The sequence below is a fragment of the Opisthocomus hoazin genome, chromosome 8 (genome assembly GCF_030867145.1).
Source record: "Opisthocomus hoazin isolate bOpiHoa1 chromosome 8, bOpiHoa1.hap1, whole genome shotgun sequence".
NCBI lineage: Eukaryota > Metazoa > Chordata > Aves > Opisthocomiformes > Opisthocomidae > Opisthocomus > Opisthocomus hoazin.
Genome location: NC_134421.1, coordinates 50887954 through 50905454, shown reverse-complemented (window position 1 = coordinate 50905454; position 17501 = coordinate 50887954).

The window sequence follows — 17501 nt, the reverse complement described above, 5'->3', positions numbered from 1 at the left end:
TTCTTTTTTCTTTGTTTTATTGTTTTCCTTTTTCAAAAGGGAAGACATCCCCGTGCCTGTTGAGCTCTGCGCGGTCGCCGCAGGGAGCACAGTGCCGCGGCGGCAGCTGTGATGAGGCACATGCGGGCCGGCCTCGCGCGGTGTGCGGGCGGTTCTGCGGCTCGGCTGGCGGCGAAAACCCGTGGTGCCACGCCAGGGACCAGCTTGTGGTGCTGTTTGGGGAGAAAGGTCTGCGTGTGCCGTTCGAAACGCTCAGGGAGCTCGGCTGTCCTGTCTGACCTCTTCGGGGCGCGTGGGATCCAACGCACGGACGCCGATCCGCTGCCTGCGGGCCCGTCTGCGTGCGCAGGCACCCTGCACTGCTTCGCGCTCAGACTTGCTGGATCCATGCTGCGCATGGCTGAAATTTAATGCTGATGGGAACCGATGGGTTTGCTGGAAATGAGCGCTCTGCAGTGGTTGTATCTGCGGTTCTGAACATCCAGAAATCTTGGATGGAGGTACTAAGTGCTTGAATTGCACACCAGGTACTGAATGCTTGAGTCGCACACCAAAACCGAGTGCTGCGTGGGTGCGGCGGGAGCGCACGGAGCCAGCGAGGGGACTGCCCAGCTCACCGCTGCTGTGGTCACCCCAGCTGGCCCTGCCCTGGGGTGTTCATGCTGTACCCCAGCCTGTCACTGCCCACCGCACCTACGGCTAATGCGTGAGGGAAGATATGTCATTTGTGATTCCCAAGAGTACTACCCCTTTTTCGGCCTTCTGCTTGTCTCTGCTTGCAGCCGGCCCTTTCAACCAGCTCAGATCTCTTGCTCCTCCTAGGCTTGGAGATATGTGGGCAGCTCGAGCTTCAGCTCTGTAGAGCTTAGGGTGTGCTCCAGGCTCTGAAGAGCTTCAGCTGGAGGATCGTTCCATGCTCATATCCATCCCACCATTGTCCCTATACGGCTGTTGCAGTTACAGCATGTACCTCACAGCCAGATGATTTTAACAAGACATCTGACAGCATAGGAATTTGTTTATGAGCTGCATCAATGTTAGAATAGATTATTATTTTCTTACTACAGTCTATGTGTTTCTTTAAGGTGAGTGAAATGCTACCAGTACCAGCATGAAGTTTCAGTCCTTGCTGTTCACTTCGATTTTACAAATCTTTCTGCTGTAACTGAAAACAGTGAAAGTTCAGTAGTTACTTATAGATAAATGGTGCCCTGCAATTTTTTAACTAAGGAGGTGCTCTATTCCATTAAATTCTTTAGGTTTGTCTCAAGAGAAAAGAGAATTGATCTCTTCAAGGGAATAAGCTGTTCTTTTAGGGCTGTCGTCGTGTTTCTGATAATATCAGGGATGGCCAGTCACAGTTGTTAGGGAGAAGCTATTCATCCAACATGCAGACTGTTATTATCTGCAAGGGAAATGAATTAACAGGATGCTCCACCTGCCAAATTCACTGTCACGGTTTCATTGCCAGCTGATCCACCAGGCTAGTCACTGTCCTTGAGGAACACTCGCCTTTTGGTGAGCCCCAGCAGGTCCCGTGGTGCCGACTTTCCCCGTGCTCACTGGCAGCATGAGAGCTGTGGTGCAGTGCATGGCAGCACCGGTTTTTGGAAGGGCTCTTGCGTGGAGCTCCAGGGGGACAAATCCATCCGTGGCAGGAACTGTTTGACATACTCATCAGTGTGGCTTGTGCCTGCATCTTTCCATCAAAATGAACTTCTAAGTAGATCTAAGATCTGCTATATCATGAGTGCACATGACAGGACCTCTGACTACTGTAGCAGTATGTGTCAAAGGACCTTGGGACCCCTGAGACTAACCTTACTGATGAGATCATACCTCCTTTTTTTCCCTTCCCAAGCCTATAGTGTCCATCACAAGGGGATACTTCAGATGTATGCCAAGTTTTATCTTGAGAGAAGTAAGCCAGTTAATATGTATTGCGATTTGTCATAGGGCAAAAGGCCAGGCTGTATTAACACAAACACCTTCTGCGTAGGGACTTACACCTCCATGGAGCAGTGCTGGAAAATAGCTACGTTAGATCCACTCAGACAGGTTTGTGCAACTTTTTTGACTTTTAAATGGTGTTCCAGTGCTAGAAATCTGTACAGAAGATCATATGTTGCAAACCAAGTGCTACCCTATGATGGAAGGGTCAAAGAAGATGGTAATTTTGGCAGAGCAGTCCTATTGTCTTCAGAAAGATGCCAAGCAGCTATTCCCTATGATATTGATCACTTCCTGCGAAGACTGATAGGGGGGGTATATACCTGGATAGAGATGGCAAGAGGAAACAGTTAATGCTTTTTACATACGGCCTCTGCTGTCATGAGAATGTAAGGTTTTTAGTTTGACTTAGATTTACAGCTTTCCTTGATTTTATGCTTAGTATTCACTTCTGTCTTCATATAGGTGTAATTTAGATTTATGAGGCTGGAAAGGGCCATTATGATCAGGTAATCTGACCTGAATAGCAGAGGCCATAGACTTTTGCGTAAGCTTGTGCCTACATTAGACCCGTTCCCCCTGGCTGACTTCCAACAAGTTACTGAGAAAGATCTCCAGTCGTGATTTTAATATTAACCTTCTATTCCTCGTTCTCTCTTCCCCCGTCTCTGTTTTGTTATATTCTGTTACCTGTCTCCTGCTCCTTTTGGCAATTTCTATCATGCTTCATGCAGATGGAGCCCCTTTAATCTTTTGTTAATTGCTTTCCTGTTCTTCTAATGAAGCCTGAAGACTTCTTTTTCAGTAAGGAAAAAGGATTTTGTGTTAATTAGCATCTGTGCATATGGTTGGAGAAAAAATATTCATGGTTTTGTGTGGTGGGACAGTAGGAGTCCTGAATCTAATCTGTGCTGTATGTCAAGGATTCATGAAGCTGTTATATACCATAATTAATTTCAACTTTTATTTTCCATAGCAGGTGCTGTGCTTTCATTATAACCTGAGAAATGAGACTTGGTCTCTTAATACAGTGACCCAGCTTTAGAAGAAACTGTTTTTTGATTTCTGATCCAATTATCTGTATCTCTTGATACCTATTTTCCCTGCCTGCTGAAATAATAAAAACCAGCAATGTTTTAAATTATACATACTAAGTACATCTACACTTTGCTACATGATAGCTACATATGGAGTCTGAAATACTGCCTCTAGAATATAGTTAAAGTTTACGGAGCAATGGTGATGAGGGTTTGGTGTGGGAGCATCCTGCTCAACTGTTTGAAGCCCCCATTTTATGTTTCAATGACAGGTACGTAAGAGTATCAGAACTCCTAAAGTTGGTCCTAAATTCTCTATCTAGTCAAGGAAAAAGGTAGGTGGCTGTGACGGCCTCCAGACAGAAATAATCTTTGCCGTGAGTTCGGGCATTTAAGTCACCCATGAAGTATGGTCAGACACCTTTCCAGACAGGCAAAGCAGCCAAGCGTTGTCGAGAGATCATTCTACCAAGTGAAAATAGACATTTGAGGGAACTGGAGAACAAGACTACTTTGTATAATGCACAAGACTGGTGACTGGATTTAATATTCTTCGTATGTTTGTGTTTTCCTTGAAAAAATTGTTCAGAGCTTTGGAAAAACCCATTTTTTTGATCTCATCTTTTCCCAGAAGTGGAGGCTAGTAGATATTGCACAGGCAACTGGGTTTCTGTAGTGTGCAAAAGTTGCCTATAAATGCTAGATCCTTATTTTGTCATTTAATTTACATAACCGCCATATGGCAGCAGTCCATCTACCACATACTGGCTGTAACTAATTTTAACATTATTATTCATCTTTCTTCCAGTAACAGAAGGAAAGAACAACTGCTGTTTGAAATTGTATACATTACCCAACGTGTAGTAAAACGGTGTCTTCTCCCTGAGATATAATGCAGTCTCATCTTTGCAGAGCCAAAAACTGGAAAACAGAATACGGAGAACTGGACTTCTGTGTCTTTAGTAACATTTTGTGTTTTGATCAGGGTTTAAGCTTTCCCTGCTTATCCACTGGGAATGTGCTAGTCATGGTCTGGTGAGCAAAGTGGTGCAACTTGGGAATAGTCATCTGAATAGGTGGTTAATAATGGAGAAGGATGACTGAAAGCACGAGGGATGTTGAGCTGAATATTCACTCTGTCTGTTGGAAAGAGCAGAAGAGAAGCCGGCCAAGATCTAGATTAGCTGACTGATCTGCAAGATGTAGTTTCTAAGCCAGATCACTAAGCCTTGAAAGCTAGCTATTAATCATCCGTAAAGGCTTTGTATCCTCTGTAGAGTGTTGCTTAGAGAAAACAGAAATAGCCCCAGTTGTGCGCAGGAAATCAGAGAGTAGAGGCAGCCGCGCCGGCCCAAGTAAAGCCTGTGTGCTAATCTGGGGAGGGCCGAGAAAGGAGAGCACGGCAAGGTGCGGTTACCTAATCAGTGAAAGGGGCTGGCTAGTCATGATGAAGAGATTGCTTTTAAAGGATGCAGGATGTTGACGTGGGGTTTTTTGTTTGTTTGGGTGTTTTTTTTGTAATACATATGCAAGCTGAGCCTGATAGGGCTGCAAGGGACATACTGAGTTTATCTTTACTTCAAGGCAGGGCCAGTTGTCTTTCTCGAGGAAGGTTTGTCTGACGTCTTCAGGCAATCCGTTCCCACGTTTCATTATTCTTTCCAACAGAGAAAATTCCCTTGTCTTAAAGTGGAAACCTTGCTGTTAAGATTTAAACCTGTTACTTTTTCCCCTCTCCTGGATGGACATAGGAAACTAACTATTCAATCCCTCCTTGCAGCAGTGTTTTATGTGCTTGAGGTCTGTTAGTATGTCATGTCTTAGTCTTCTGTGTTCTTTGGATTCAAAAACTCACTGCTCCATCTTTCCTCCAGGGTCATGTTTCCTAGGACTGTTCTTGGAGCTTTCCTCTGCATTCCTTCCAGTTGGCACACATGAGTTTTTACTTATTTACTTACTTATTTTTGTATTTTGAGAACAAGGCAGTGTCACAGCCATGCCTTGTAGTGCAGAGCAGAAGGGGTTCTCCGCATTTTGTATGCTATATTCCGGCTCTTGGGTGTGTGCAGAATCCTGTTGGTACCTAAAGGAGCCTGCTGTAGCTGGATGTTGACTTATGTTTGGCTCCTGTTTGATATTGTTCAAGGTCCTTTTCTACAGAACTGATTTTTAATCAGCTGTTTCCCATTCTGTATTTGTGTGATTCATTTGGTTTTATAGTATCTTCAATTTGTCCCTGTTGGGATGCAGTTTGTTTTTTTTTTCCCCAGACCTTATTTCGATTTTTGTGAAGATTACTTTGTCCTTTGCAATACTTTAATTTCCTTCTAGGTTCTTGCCATCTGTAAATTTAATATGCATTTTCTGAATCATGGAGTAAATACTGAAATGTATTGCAGCCAGGACAGACCCCTGGAGAACCCATGGTGACACATCCTTCTGTTCCGATACTTACTCATATATGGCAGTGCTCTGGGAAGGATGCAAACCTAAATTCCAAATTTGAGAATTTTCTCACCATAGAATTGTCATTTTTACTTTATTCTGGCTTTATGTATCTACATTAATTAATTCTACCTACTTAATTTTGGGAAATATATATAATCGTGACATCTAGAAGGATGCAGAAGTTGAAAAAGTATTAGTCACAGATAGGATCACTACTTTCAAACATAAATCTCAGCCTTCGTTGCTCCCCTCTGAGGAAAGGATAACTTGCTGTTGCATACTTGTTCAGGTCTGTTTGCAAAGGACAAATTGGCTGATACACTGGAAGAAAAGGAAAGAGAGACTGTGGCCTTCTACTCCCCCCACCCCCGACTGTAATGTCTCTCCTGAGATGCAGTTTATCTCAGTTGGCAGCAGATCCCGCAAACTTAAATGAAGACAGGCTTTGTGGTTAAAGAAAAGGGTGAGTGTGATTTTTTGTATTTTGTTTAAACTACCCATTTTGTTTAAAGTTAAAAATTGGGTCTGTACCAACAAAATCTATGTTTATCTTATAGCATTGCCCCATTCCAACTTTGTTTTTCATGAGGCGATCAGAGAGCATTAGAAACAACTTTCTAAAAAGCACGTCACATTTCCAGGTGCTGGGGCTCAAGAAGGACTTGAGCATTTATGCCATCTTCCTTTTTCTGAAAACACAACTTTGCAAGGAAGACCACTTGTTTTGGTGCATGGTGTGTATTTTATACCATTTCCAACTGTTCTGGAACATTTGTCTGTCTCCAGCCCTTGTCACCTGTCTAAGGTGATCTTGCATCATCTCATCAGAGCAGTAGCTGCATCCTCACTCTTGAACTCACTCAGTATCACACAAAGTTAATTAACTCAGTTTAGGATTGCTGAGTTATCTGGATGATGGAAGGAAAGACCTGCTTATATAGTTCTGTTGCTCTGCTTTTCTACTTTTGCTGCCAGTGATCTCCTGATTCCCAGCTTTCCTTTATCCTTCGTTTCCCTTTTCACTGTTCTCCTTGGATACTTTCCTTTGCTTTCCCTCTTCATTCTCTTTTGTTTGTTCTCTTTTGCACCTGTCCTCTCTGCAGGAGGACATTTGGTGTGTGGGGAGGTGAGGAGGCCTGTTATCAATCAAAAGATCTCCTGTTTTTCCACTCCTTTCCTTCTTTGGCACTTACTGCTCCACTTCTGACAGCAGTGAAGCTTCCTCCCGGTGTGAAAGACTTCATCCTTGCTCCCGTGGTGGGGAAAGCACTGAGGGCCGTCCTTTTTCTGTCCCTGTAGAGTGTGATGGGACCCTGCATCAGCCAAAGTTTTTTATATTATATCCTTATATTAAATGTTATTTTTATATTATATTCTTTTTTAAAATGCTCTCAAAAGACTAAAGGTGGTTCATTGGGGTTTTTTGTAACCTCAAGGCAAACTTTATTTGAATAAAAACTAGAAAATTACATTTTCAAATTGAGAGGACTTAAAGCACTTAAGAAACGCAAAAAGGAAATGAAAAAAAAGAATCAATAACTGCTTTTTCAGGTGAGTCCTTGCTTTAGCCAACTCAGTGACCTGCTGAGTTATAGAAACTCTGTCCAGCCTCCCCTTCCCTGGGAAGTTCTGTGGTTCTCCCTGAGGGCTGGCTGGCTGCTTGGTGCTCCTTGACATCTTCTCTTTCCATGTGATGACTCCCTTGCCTCATCTGTTGATTTACGCATCCCTTAAGGACCGTAAACAACTCCCCAAAGAAGATTGAGTTTCTTTCCTCTTAAGTTGTGGCTGACACTGTATTTTCAAAAGAAAACCGCAGCAACTTAGAAGCAGCAAATGGAACAGAATCTGTCCTACAGCATTTGAGAAAGAGGGATTCTCTTGATCATCTTTGGGTGCATGGGGAAAGAGTGTATGAACAGGACATGTAAGGTTACAGTAGTATTTTGCTAGAAGGAAATTTTTAATGCAACAAGATAAGTGAAAACCAGGATTCTGAACATGACTGCTCATCTGGGATTTTGGAAGAGGAGCTTAATAGTTAAAGCAGAGTGTAATTTTACTTAAATGTCCCCAGTGACTATGGTATTATTATTTATTTATGCCAGTACCCACAATTTGCTGAACACTTTCCAAATATTCAGGAAAAGACAGTCTCTGGTCTGAGAACTTGCAGTCTAAGGATAGAGAGAGGTGAATAGATGCAGATTAGCTGTATTTTTTGAATTTTTAATAGATTGGGAAGATGATTGCTTATCTGATACTAATGCAAACATCTGCTTATGACTGATCTATTGTGTAAGAAGTTTTTTGCTTAAATTAAGAAAGATACCTAATGCTCTAATGCAGTTTCACAATTTCATCTGTGTTTGTATTTTCTATATTAATAGGTCTGTTTTCCTGAAGCAAGAATTATACAAAGATGAGCAGTGTGTGAAGATGTGTATCTTTATCTGAAGCTGTAAGGCCAAAGCATTATTGCTATAGATGTAAGAGAAATAATTTATCTAGTATATGAGATATTTAGGAAAAGCTAAGGCTGCAGTTACACTTTCAGAAGGACTGACTGGCAGGGAGGAAGCTGCGTCAGCGTGAGGTGCTGGTGATCTGCCCTGGAAGTGGTCTTTCTTGTGACATCTAATATTCAGTGTGTTGTAGGATGGGGTGTGTTGTTTCTCTTTTCCTTTTAGTTCTCTGTATGTCATTTTTTAGCTCTTTTCCCACTCCTCTAGAGACATTGCCAAGTTGTTATCTGGAATAATTTTGTGCCTTGGGTCCTGTTCAGACAACTCCCCCTAGAATTTGATTTATTGCCATTAAAAGAAGTCTGGTCATCTTTCTTTCTTTTTAGCTCTTGTACAGAAAGGTTGGGGAGATAAAAAGTGCTGTGCCCACAGCGCTGTACCCGTAGACTTATGGCTGCGCTTCTTTCAGAGTATCTCCTTCTGTGTGGCTCATCTCTTGTCTTCAGCGGGTGCTTCACCCTGCAGACCCTGGCCCCCTTCTGCCCTGTCAGACCCTTTGACAGGTAACGCTAGTTCTTGCAAATGAGTATTGGTTACAGAAGGCAGCTGCCTGATTGCTGCTTTGCCTTTTTCCCCGTATTCATAGGCTTAAACCCAGGAGCTGTGACGACCTGCACCGTACAAGCTGCAGGACCTCCCTGCAGAAATTCAGCACCAAGTCCTAAGATTGCATCTGAGCTCAAGCATGCCTTTTAGGAAATTATGTCATCTTAGAGGCTCCAAATAATGAATGATTTATGGTAATCACAATTTATTTGTTCTAATGAGAAATAAAATGTTCACTTAATTTTAATCAAAATTTGTTTGACTTGCGGTTCTCATGTTAGGTCTTGTTATGCTTCTGTTGGTCTAGTAAGCTAAGCAAACATCCAGACCCCTGTTTTCAAACTGTGTTTTGAAGAAGTGCAGCTTCACATCCTTCTTGCAGCTTGTTTATAACATTTCTTGGCTTGCTATATTCTTAAAATATTGACATTGGACTCAGGTTCCAATACTGGAGTTACAATCTCAGCTGACAGAAAATTCAGGATTTCAGAGATTCCCAAATCAGAACAAAAAGAGATGATCTTTACAATTTCTGCAACTGTAGGCTCAAAAGTAATCTTAGAGCAAATATGAAATATTTCATTACAGTTGGACTTTTAGTATTTTTATTTTTTAAATATATGATGTTACCCAAAATTTAAAAGGCATATTAAATTTAAAACCAAAACAAGTATGTTTAAAAATACAAGAGAAGTGTCATGAAAACCAAAACCTTTTCCCACTTATTTCTGAAGTGTTTTATTTCAATTCCACCTCCCTGTGAGCACATTGAATTTTCTGATGAAAAATGCGAGGGAAAAAAAAATCCCAACTAGCTCTTTGCAGTTAGGCAGTATACAATTGTCCTGCTTCTAGCAGTATCATTCTTATTTACACATGTGAAATTCATACTAGCCCTCACAATCACACAGTCATGTTATGAGCTTATTTTTCATTTGCTGTTTCCCTTAAGCTAGAGTTCTTCTCCAAGTCATTGAATTACAGGATACTGCTTTTCCATATCTGGATGTTTGACCTATATTCTTTGTTCAAATGAAACTAGCACTTCTAGCACAACAATCCCTGTGTTGAGCTGACCCATTCTTACATTTAGCATGCTGCCAGAGTTTGTACTTTAGCTGCAGCAATTCTTTTGTGTTTGATTCAATAATAAAGGTATTTTATTGTGTTGAGCCAAGAACAGAAAATCTGTGCAATGCCATTTAAAAAACTTCTGGTTAGTAATGTATAAATCCAATTTCCATTTGAAATATTAAAGCGTCTGCTACTGGATGATGAACTACATAATCCTAGGAATTTTTTTTCAACTTATGTCTTGTAATTCTACACCTTTTTTGAACAAAACTTGCTTTTAAACAGAAGGTGCTACAGCATGATGTAAAATACCTTGTCAAAACCTGTTATGTCAGTATAATTACCTTTATCACCTAAACTTCTAATCTCCTCCAGTAATGGTATTTGTGTGACAAAATCTGTTCTCCATAATTCTTACTGAATGGCATTAATTATGCTTACCATACTCTTACTCATCGCAAATGGCATCCCTATCAGCCTGCCATCATTTTGTGTACGATCAATACCAGTTTATCCCTTTAGGTCATCCTTTTTAACCTTCTTAATATCTAATTAGCTTTTTGCTGTTCTTTCTTCTTTCTGCATTATACCAATAATTCTTAAAAGTCAGTGTCAATCTTCTCCCAAACTTTCTTGTTGCTTGAAGAATCTCAAGGACAAAGCCCTTCTACTTGCTAGGGAATGCTGCGGTTCTACAAACTGTTCATACAGGTCCCATTACCAGATGCTGAGACGCCATTTGAGAAGCAGTTGTATTACACCCAGTCATACACGGTGGGGAAATACGTTTCAGGTGAAACTTTCCCAGCAAATTGGAAACTTTATACTTGATTGACTGGAGAAATGGATTAGACTGTAACCTCAGTAACTTCTTAAAGTGGGCCAGCCCACTCCTACCACACTCTTTCCATGGGACTTGGTGTACCTTTCTTTCAGGTAACAAACTTTCTGCTTCCGTTTCTGAAAAGCAAAGGATAGCATCTATGCTTGTCTGGGAGATGTCAAACACCTCAGCTGAAAATATTATTTACAAATTGTACATCTGCCTCTTCAATTGGTCAGACTTGTGAGCCACAGCCCAGGACTCCCCCATCCGCTCTGGTAGGAAAAGAGGGAAAACACACAGTCACAAAATGTGTGTGCATGCTTGGAGAGCCTGACTGAGGGTTGTCCTTCATGATAAAGGTGTGTGGGCAGTAGGGGAGAGGAGTTTGCTTTACTTGGTATCGTAGTAACTCTTTTGATGCTTTGCAGCCCTGGATTTGATTGATTGTTTGGTTTGATCCACTGCAGCAAGGACCTTTGCTGTGGTAAGCTAAGGTATTGTCACTGCTCTCTGCAAGGTGAGATTGGTAAAAAGATGACACTAAAAAGACATCAGCTAGCTGATGGCCATCTTGGACTCAGCAGAATAGTATCAGAGTAGATGGGTTAATATGTAAAATATGTAAAAGCCAATCAGCTACAGCACCAGGTCAGCACATGGCAGAAATGCACAATGAGTTTCAAGTTTTCCTATGGTTTTTATGAACCATACGTATACTGGCTTCTTAATCTCCTCTGGCCTGTGGAGCTGGAACTCATGACTTGTTAATACTCTGAATAAGAAAGTTTGTTAGGTAAAGCAAATCCATTTTTACTGGACCCATAAATATCTGAATTGGATCGTAGTGTTATTTGTTGCACACAGCGAAAGTATGATTGTCCACATAAAGGTTGAATGCTATGCTGCAAACTTCTGAATGTGCATAAAGTGTTAGAATCACAATGCCCAGAATTTAATTGTTCAGATCTGCAAACGTCCGATATTGCTGAAGCACGTGGGATTAAATGATTATTTTAGTAAACTGATCCCCTTGAAGATAGCAGAAAAAAGCCTTAGACTGGTTGGCCAAGCTCCTATTGATTTCAAACGGGCATGTTGATATTGTCTCCTTCTTCTTGCTCACAGGGCACAGTTGCTAAAATACAATGTCTTGCTTTCTGTTTTATAATGAAGTTTGACTTTGCTGTGAGTCTTGTCTAGCAAACGTGTCCAAGATCAGCCCTTGTGTCTAAAAAAAAAAGAAAAATCAAATTTTCTGTATATACGATTGTATATAATTTCATCTTTGACTTCACTACCACTGCCATTTATCTGTGAATGAAACGTGAGATCCTTATGATATTGTTTTTGGCTGAATACATAGTAGGCTGAATGCATAGTAGGCAATAGTATACAAAGCTATTGCTGTCACACAGTGTTTGAACTGGTTGTATTATACTCTAACCTTCATCTTCCCATTTTGTATCAGCTCTGGAACCATGTGTATCATCTGGTTTAGGAGTATGTTCACTGTAACTACACTTGCCATGGGGTTTGCCAAGCTAAACAGAAATTGGCAAAATCTTCTCCATCATGTGTCCAGAACAAGTGGCCTGCTGGGGTAAGCGCTCAGTCCCGGTGTTGTGTAGATGCTTTTTTTTTTTCTTACAAATCTCATCATCTGGGCTTTCACTCCAGAAGTAGTTATTTTTCCCAGAAAGACCCATGGGTAGATTTATCTGTCCATATAGCTGTAAACTATTGTATGGTCTGACTGACCTCAAAAAGAGTGAAATTGGAGGCATCTCACTTTCCTGTATTCTCACTTCCCACAGGCTTCACAATGTGCAGCTGAAGAATTAGGTCTGTGATTTGGCACAGACTGTTTTGCATAACATTTTATTAGCATAATAAAGCATATAGCAGAAGCCATGTTTTCAACTGGTTTTCACCTCTAACTAATTGGTTAGTATTTACTGCTACTGGCAGTATCTTCTCAGTATACTAAAGGCCAGAAGCAAGGTACAAGATTTCCATGTCTGATCATTATACAGGCTTATTTCTGTTACCAAAACTTAGGGGTCTAGTTCCATTTAAGAGGCTACGGGTATCTGCTGGTGTCCGGCTGCCACTCCAGACAAGCGGAGGTCTCCCATGCGGCCTGTGTCGTGTCTCCCAGCGGCACCTCCATAGGATGTGACAAACATTACTAGACACTTGTTATGGTTTGACAGTTGGACCGACCTTTTGGTGCCTTTTATCCAAAGATCGCTGCCCAGTGGCTGCTTAACCCTGAAGCTTTCTAAATGCCTTTGGAGGTCTTCTTTAACTCAGCCTGCCACAATGCCTGCCTGCCTAAGCTTTAGTGGATCCTGAAACTGGGCAGAGAACCATACAAAATCCTTTGAAGTAATTGCCTTGCACACTGCCAAAAGTGTGTCCCTCCCAAGTGGTAATTATGGGTAAGATGTTTCTGATGAACATCTCATGCCTAACAGTCTTGTGGCTGGACCACTCACCCAGGAGGCAGAGACATGGGAGGGATGACCTCCACAACCTGAGGGACTTCAGGCTCACGCTCCGTCTCTTGCAGCAAAGCACAGTAGCCGTGGTGCAGCATGAGGCCTCCTGGTGAAACCCAGGAGGGAGTAAGGCTCAGCAGCCCCACGAGGATTTAGCTGTGGAGAGGCAGGATGCAGTGGAACGGGGAGATCAGGGTTCTCACCACTGTTCAGGAGTTTTAGGTCTTCCCACTGAGCGGCCTATCTCAAATTTTGGAAGGAGCTCAGGTATCTGGCTCCGGATTTAATTCTGGAAGTCAGCCTAAGCTTTAGGTGTTGCAGTCTTTAAATCCTTTACTGAATCCTTTACTTATCCAGAGGGAGTTAGAAAAAATATCTGAACAGTTCTTCTGTAGTTCTAATGATCTCATACTCTCTTTGCAATTGTTGACCCTGGAATGCTGATGGCTAAATGTCAGTGCTGACAGCTCTTGTGATTTTGGCCATAAGTCTTGTGAAATATGTGACCATTGGTAAAGACCTGGAGGGTGGATAAATACCAGGATGTACTAAGTTTCCATAAAAAAAATAAAAAAAAAAACCCTTTTTTTTTTTTAGTTACAGAAACCTGAAGAATTTGTCTTCAGTGGAAAGCTGAGACCAGAAGACAAATATGACTCCAAGTATAACAAATGACCAACATTCCTAATTTTAGCTAATGTAACTGTAAGCCCTGACATGATTTTTTGATTGAATCGTAGCTGCAGAACTGAACCTGGCTGAGTTATAGAAAACTCTACCGAACACTGCAAGTGGTAAATGCACGGTGTGGGTATCAGAAGGATCAGGCTGGAAAACAAGAAATCTCTCAGGTCATTCCAGAATGCATCAATTGTTCATTCACCTGGCATTACAGCTCACTTAATCCTAGATAAACCACTGTCTAGAAATTTTTTAAATGAGGCTTTACTGCAAGCTTAATGGCTGTGTTAGCTGTTTCAACTCTGAGGGAATATTCCAGCGTAATTTTGCAAGAAGTCCACAGATGAGTTTTCTTGTTTTCCCCACAATATTTTACATCATTTTGATTTCATACTTCTTTCTACTGAAGACGAGTTGCGTTATATGAAGCGTATACAGGCATTGTGATTTCATAAACAATGCATCAGGTTTTATTAGTGTCGTTAGTACCAAATATGACATCAATAGCGGTTAAGGGCTGCATGATTTTTAAATTCTAAAAAAATTGGAAAAACCCTCTGGTCTTTATGCAAGCAAGTAGTACCAGCACATTAATACATGCTCTTTTAGCAAAGCCATTTCTCAAAGCAGGGGTGTTAATGGATGCAAATGTAATTACCTCTGGCTTATTTTAAGTTTTTAATAAGTCAGATGTACTCTAAATACTCATTGAAGGCAGAGCTATTTCAAAGGGGTGACTGTGAATTAAAAATCCTTAAGCAAACATCAAATGTATGAGGGGAAAAAAATCTGAGTGTCTCTATTAGCTGTTCATTTAATCCCAAAATAAAAATTGACTCCACTGAAGAAAAGATTTTAAAATTATCCAAATTAACCTAATTAGCTTCTCTAGAGATTTTAAATTCTATTGTAAAGGTTTACTTTTAACTGGCAAATACCAGAGTAAATTACTTTTTATTTTAGCAAATGTGTATATGTTTTAATTATAAGTTCCTTTCATTCAGTTAAACCCTTTTCATGATGGACGCGACAACTTTAAATATGTGGCTCAGAAGCAGAAGCATTTCAGAATCCTGACAAGGTGTGCTCAAGTCAAACAGTCCTCTGCAAGGCTGCAGTTGTAAGTGTTAAGGGTTAAAATCCTGTCTAGACAATAGCTAATTCTTGGGATGTGTCTGTATTGCTCTGAGAAACTTGGATCCAGATGAGCCCCCTTCTGGAAATCGGCACTTGCAGACAAAAGAATGGAAGATTTCTAGAAAATGTGAATGTGTTGAACACTAGTACCAGCTCGCTTCAATTTCAGGTTCCTCTCTGGAAGATGATGTACAAAGAGAGAGATTGTCATGGCCCCCATGGGACTGCAGGGAGAAAAAGTCCTGTGCTGACTCGGGGTTAAACCTTGTTCCCAATCGAGTTGTGTGCTCCTATTTCCTCTCCCCAGAGTACCTGAGGCTGCAGAGCTCCTCTGTTTCAGCTGTCTGCCTACCAGCACATCTGTGCTGACACTGGCCTAGATTAGGCAGAGAGACTGGATTTAAGTGGGGACAGTCAGCCAAGGTGCTTGTGCTGACATGGCCACTTCTGTCAGAAGAGAAACACAGCCCACCTGTGCAGAGGCAGCCCTGATGCCTGCCGTGACCCGCCTGTGGGACCGTGCTCCCCTCACTGGGAGGAAGAGCGTGCCCCATGCGTGGGCCTGGGTGGTGGTGGGAAGGTTTGAGGCTGTCCTCCCCTCTCCCTTCCCAAAGCCCCTGGATGAGATGCAGCCCTTTCATAAGAAGTGGTGGAGGAACCGTGGCTCAGAGCAGGGGCATCCGAGCTGTCTGCGTGGAGCTGTGGGGGGGGACATTGGGGGCAACCGGGAAAGGGCAAGCTCCTCCAGACCCACCCACCAGGAAAGCTGTGTCTGAAACAGGAGCAAAGACTTTTGATTTAGTTGCCTTTTTTTGTCAGCAGTGACTTGGGTCCTTATGTCTAGATAGCCGTGGCTGTAGATGTGTAAAGCTAGTATCCTCCTTCTTAGTCCCCTGAGACTCCTGCTGTGGTCAATGGAGAGAGACTACCACATCTACGAGTCAATTTACCAAACCTTTTTAAGAGACCTGTCTGAGGATGAAGTGATTGCCCTAGCGAAGACTATTTCTCTTCCTGGTCTATAACAAAGCTTAGGGTTACTGTTATATGTCTGTGTAAACCACTGCATGCCTAAGCCAACGGGGCGTGTGAATCTTGGTCCCGGGACTTCCTGGAGGACAGCTGTCAGTCCTCAAAATTTATCACAGATCATGATGCACTATGCAGCCTTCAGTTTAGTGGTAAATACATTTAGCATGCTCCTCACCTGTGACTTGCAAACTTGAGCCTGAAACCACTCGTGTAACTACCTACCACGTACTAGCTAGACCTTGTAAAAGCAGTATCATTGCAGAATATGGACAAGCTTATTCAGTGTGTGCTAAAGCTGCTGGATTTTATTTTCGCTCAGTGCTGCATGCGTTTGAAGCTTAAAATAAGAGTCTGTGTTAATGTTTAAAAATTAATAAGTAATAATGATACCTTGACATACTACTTTAATCCAATCTTTTTGCATTTTAAAATAAGTATGCAGCTAGCATATTGTAATGTTAATTTTGTAGAAGTATAGCTTCCAGACCTTAGTGAGTACAGTTTCCACTTACAATAGCATACAGCGCAACTGCAGGAGGGAAAGATAATTTTTAAGTCTTTGACTTGTAAATCCATTGATATATCATTGAAATAATATGATAAATAATGTTTCTTTCTATTGATCAACAAACCAGTGTTTTTGGAAACCCTTATGTGGTGTTTATATGATTTTTTCCCCTGTTATTAGGAATTAGAAGTGGCAGAAGGGAGTGAGACTATTGACTTGCAGCCATTGCTTCCACAGGCTCTCATCCAGTAGTTAGCAACAGTGCTTATGTGGATCTGTCTGCACAAAACTGGCTCCTGACAGAACTGGCAGAAACTTAATTTTTATGAAAATTGCTGATATTTTAAAACAACCCTTTTTTTTTTCTGTTTGAGAATGATTACAAGTTTTTAAATTTTTCTGTGAAGCAAAAATAATGAAAAGAGATGTTCGGAACACCTCGATACATAGATATTTCCAGATAAAATGCATCTCCTGGCCTGAAACTGGTGAAAATCTTCATTATTTTCTCAATGTTTATAGAGCATTTCTGCAACTAGCCTGCTGAAAGGCTAATATCCCAAGCAACAGGGAACTGGGGCAAATTTACTACAGCCTCCTGAGCTGCTTGAGCAACAGGCTGAATATTCCTCCAGTTAGCACATCTAGCTGGCCCCATTCCTGAACACACTCTCTGGCCCAAGGGGTATTTTTGGATCTAAAGCAGAAAACGTTGCACAAGAGAGAGGGAGAGAAGATGTCCTGAGCAAGTCATTTAGCACAATAGGAGCAAACCTATGGGGTGGGCACTAAGCGCCCCATGTCCACACTGTCCCTGGTCCAGAGGTGTCACCTGGGACTAGGACCAGTCTGGTTCTGTGGTCTGGGTCCCCGATGGAGCTGGAGCGCAGCATGCATTTTGGCTTCATCTGAGAGGATGATCCTGTCAGTTTGGTCCAAGACAGCGCTGTGGTACAATTTAAGTCCTACAAATAGGGGTGAAAAAGAGGTTTGCCTCAAAATAGCACTCTTAACCCAAGTTAAAATGCGAATGTAGACACATGCATTGAAACCCGTCCTGGTGTATGCTTGCAATTAAGCAGTCTCTTGATGTCAGGGAGTGCTGGTTTTAGTTGTTGGTTGCAGTGAGTCAGAAAGGATGTCCACATGTGTTCCTGTCACGACAAGTGAATTACACAGCTACGAGATTGGAGGAGGAATCTACTCCCAGCAGTTTCTCCTCTTGCATATCCCTAG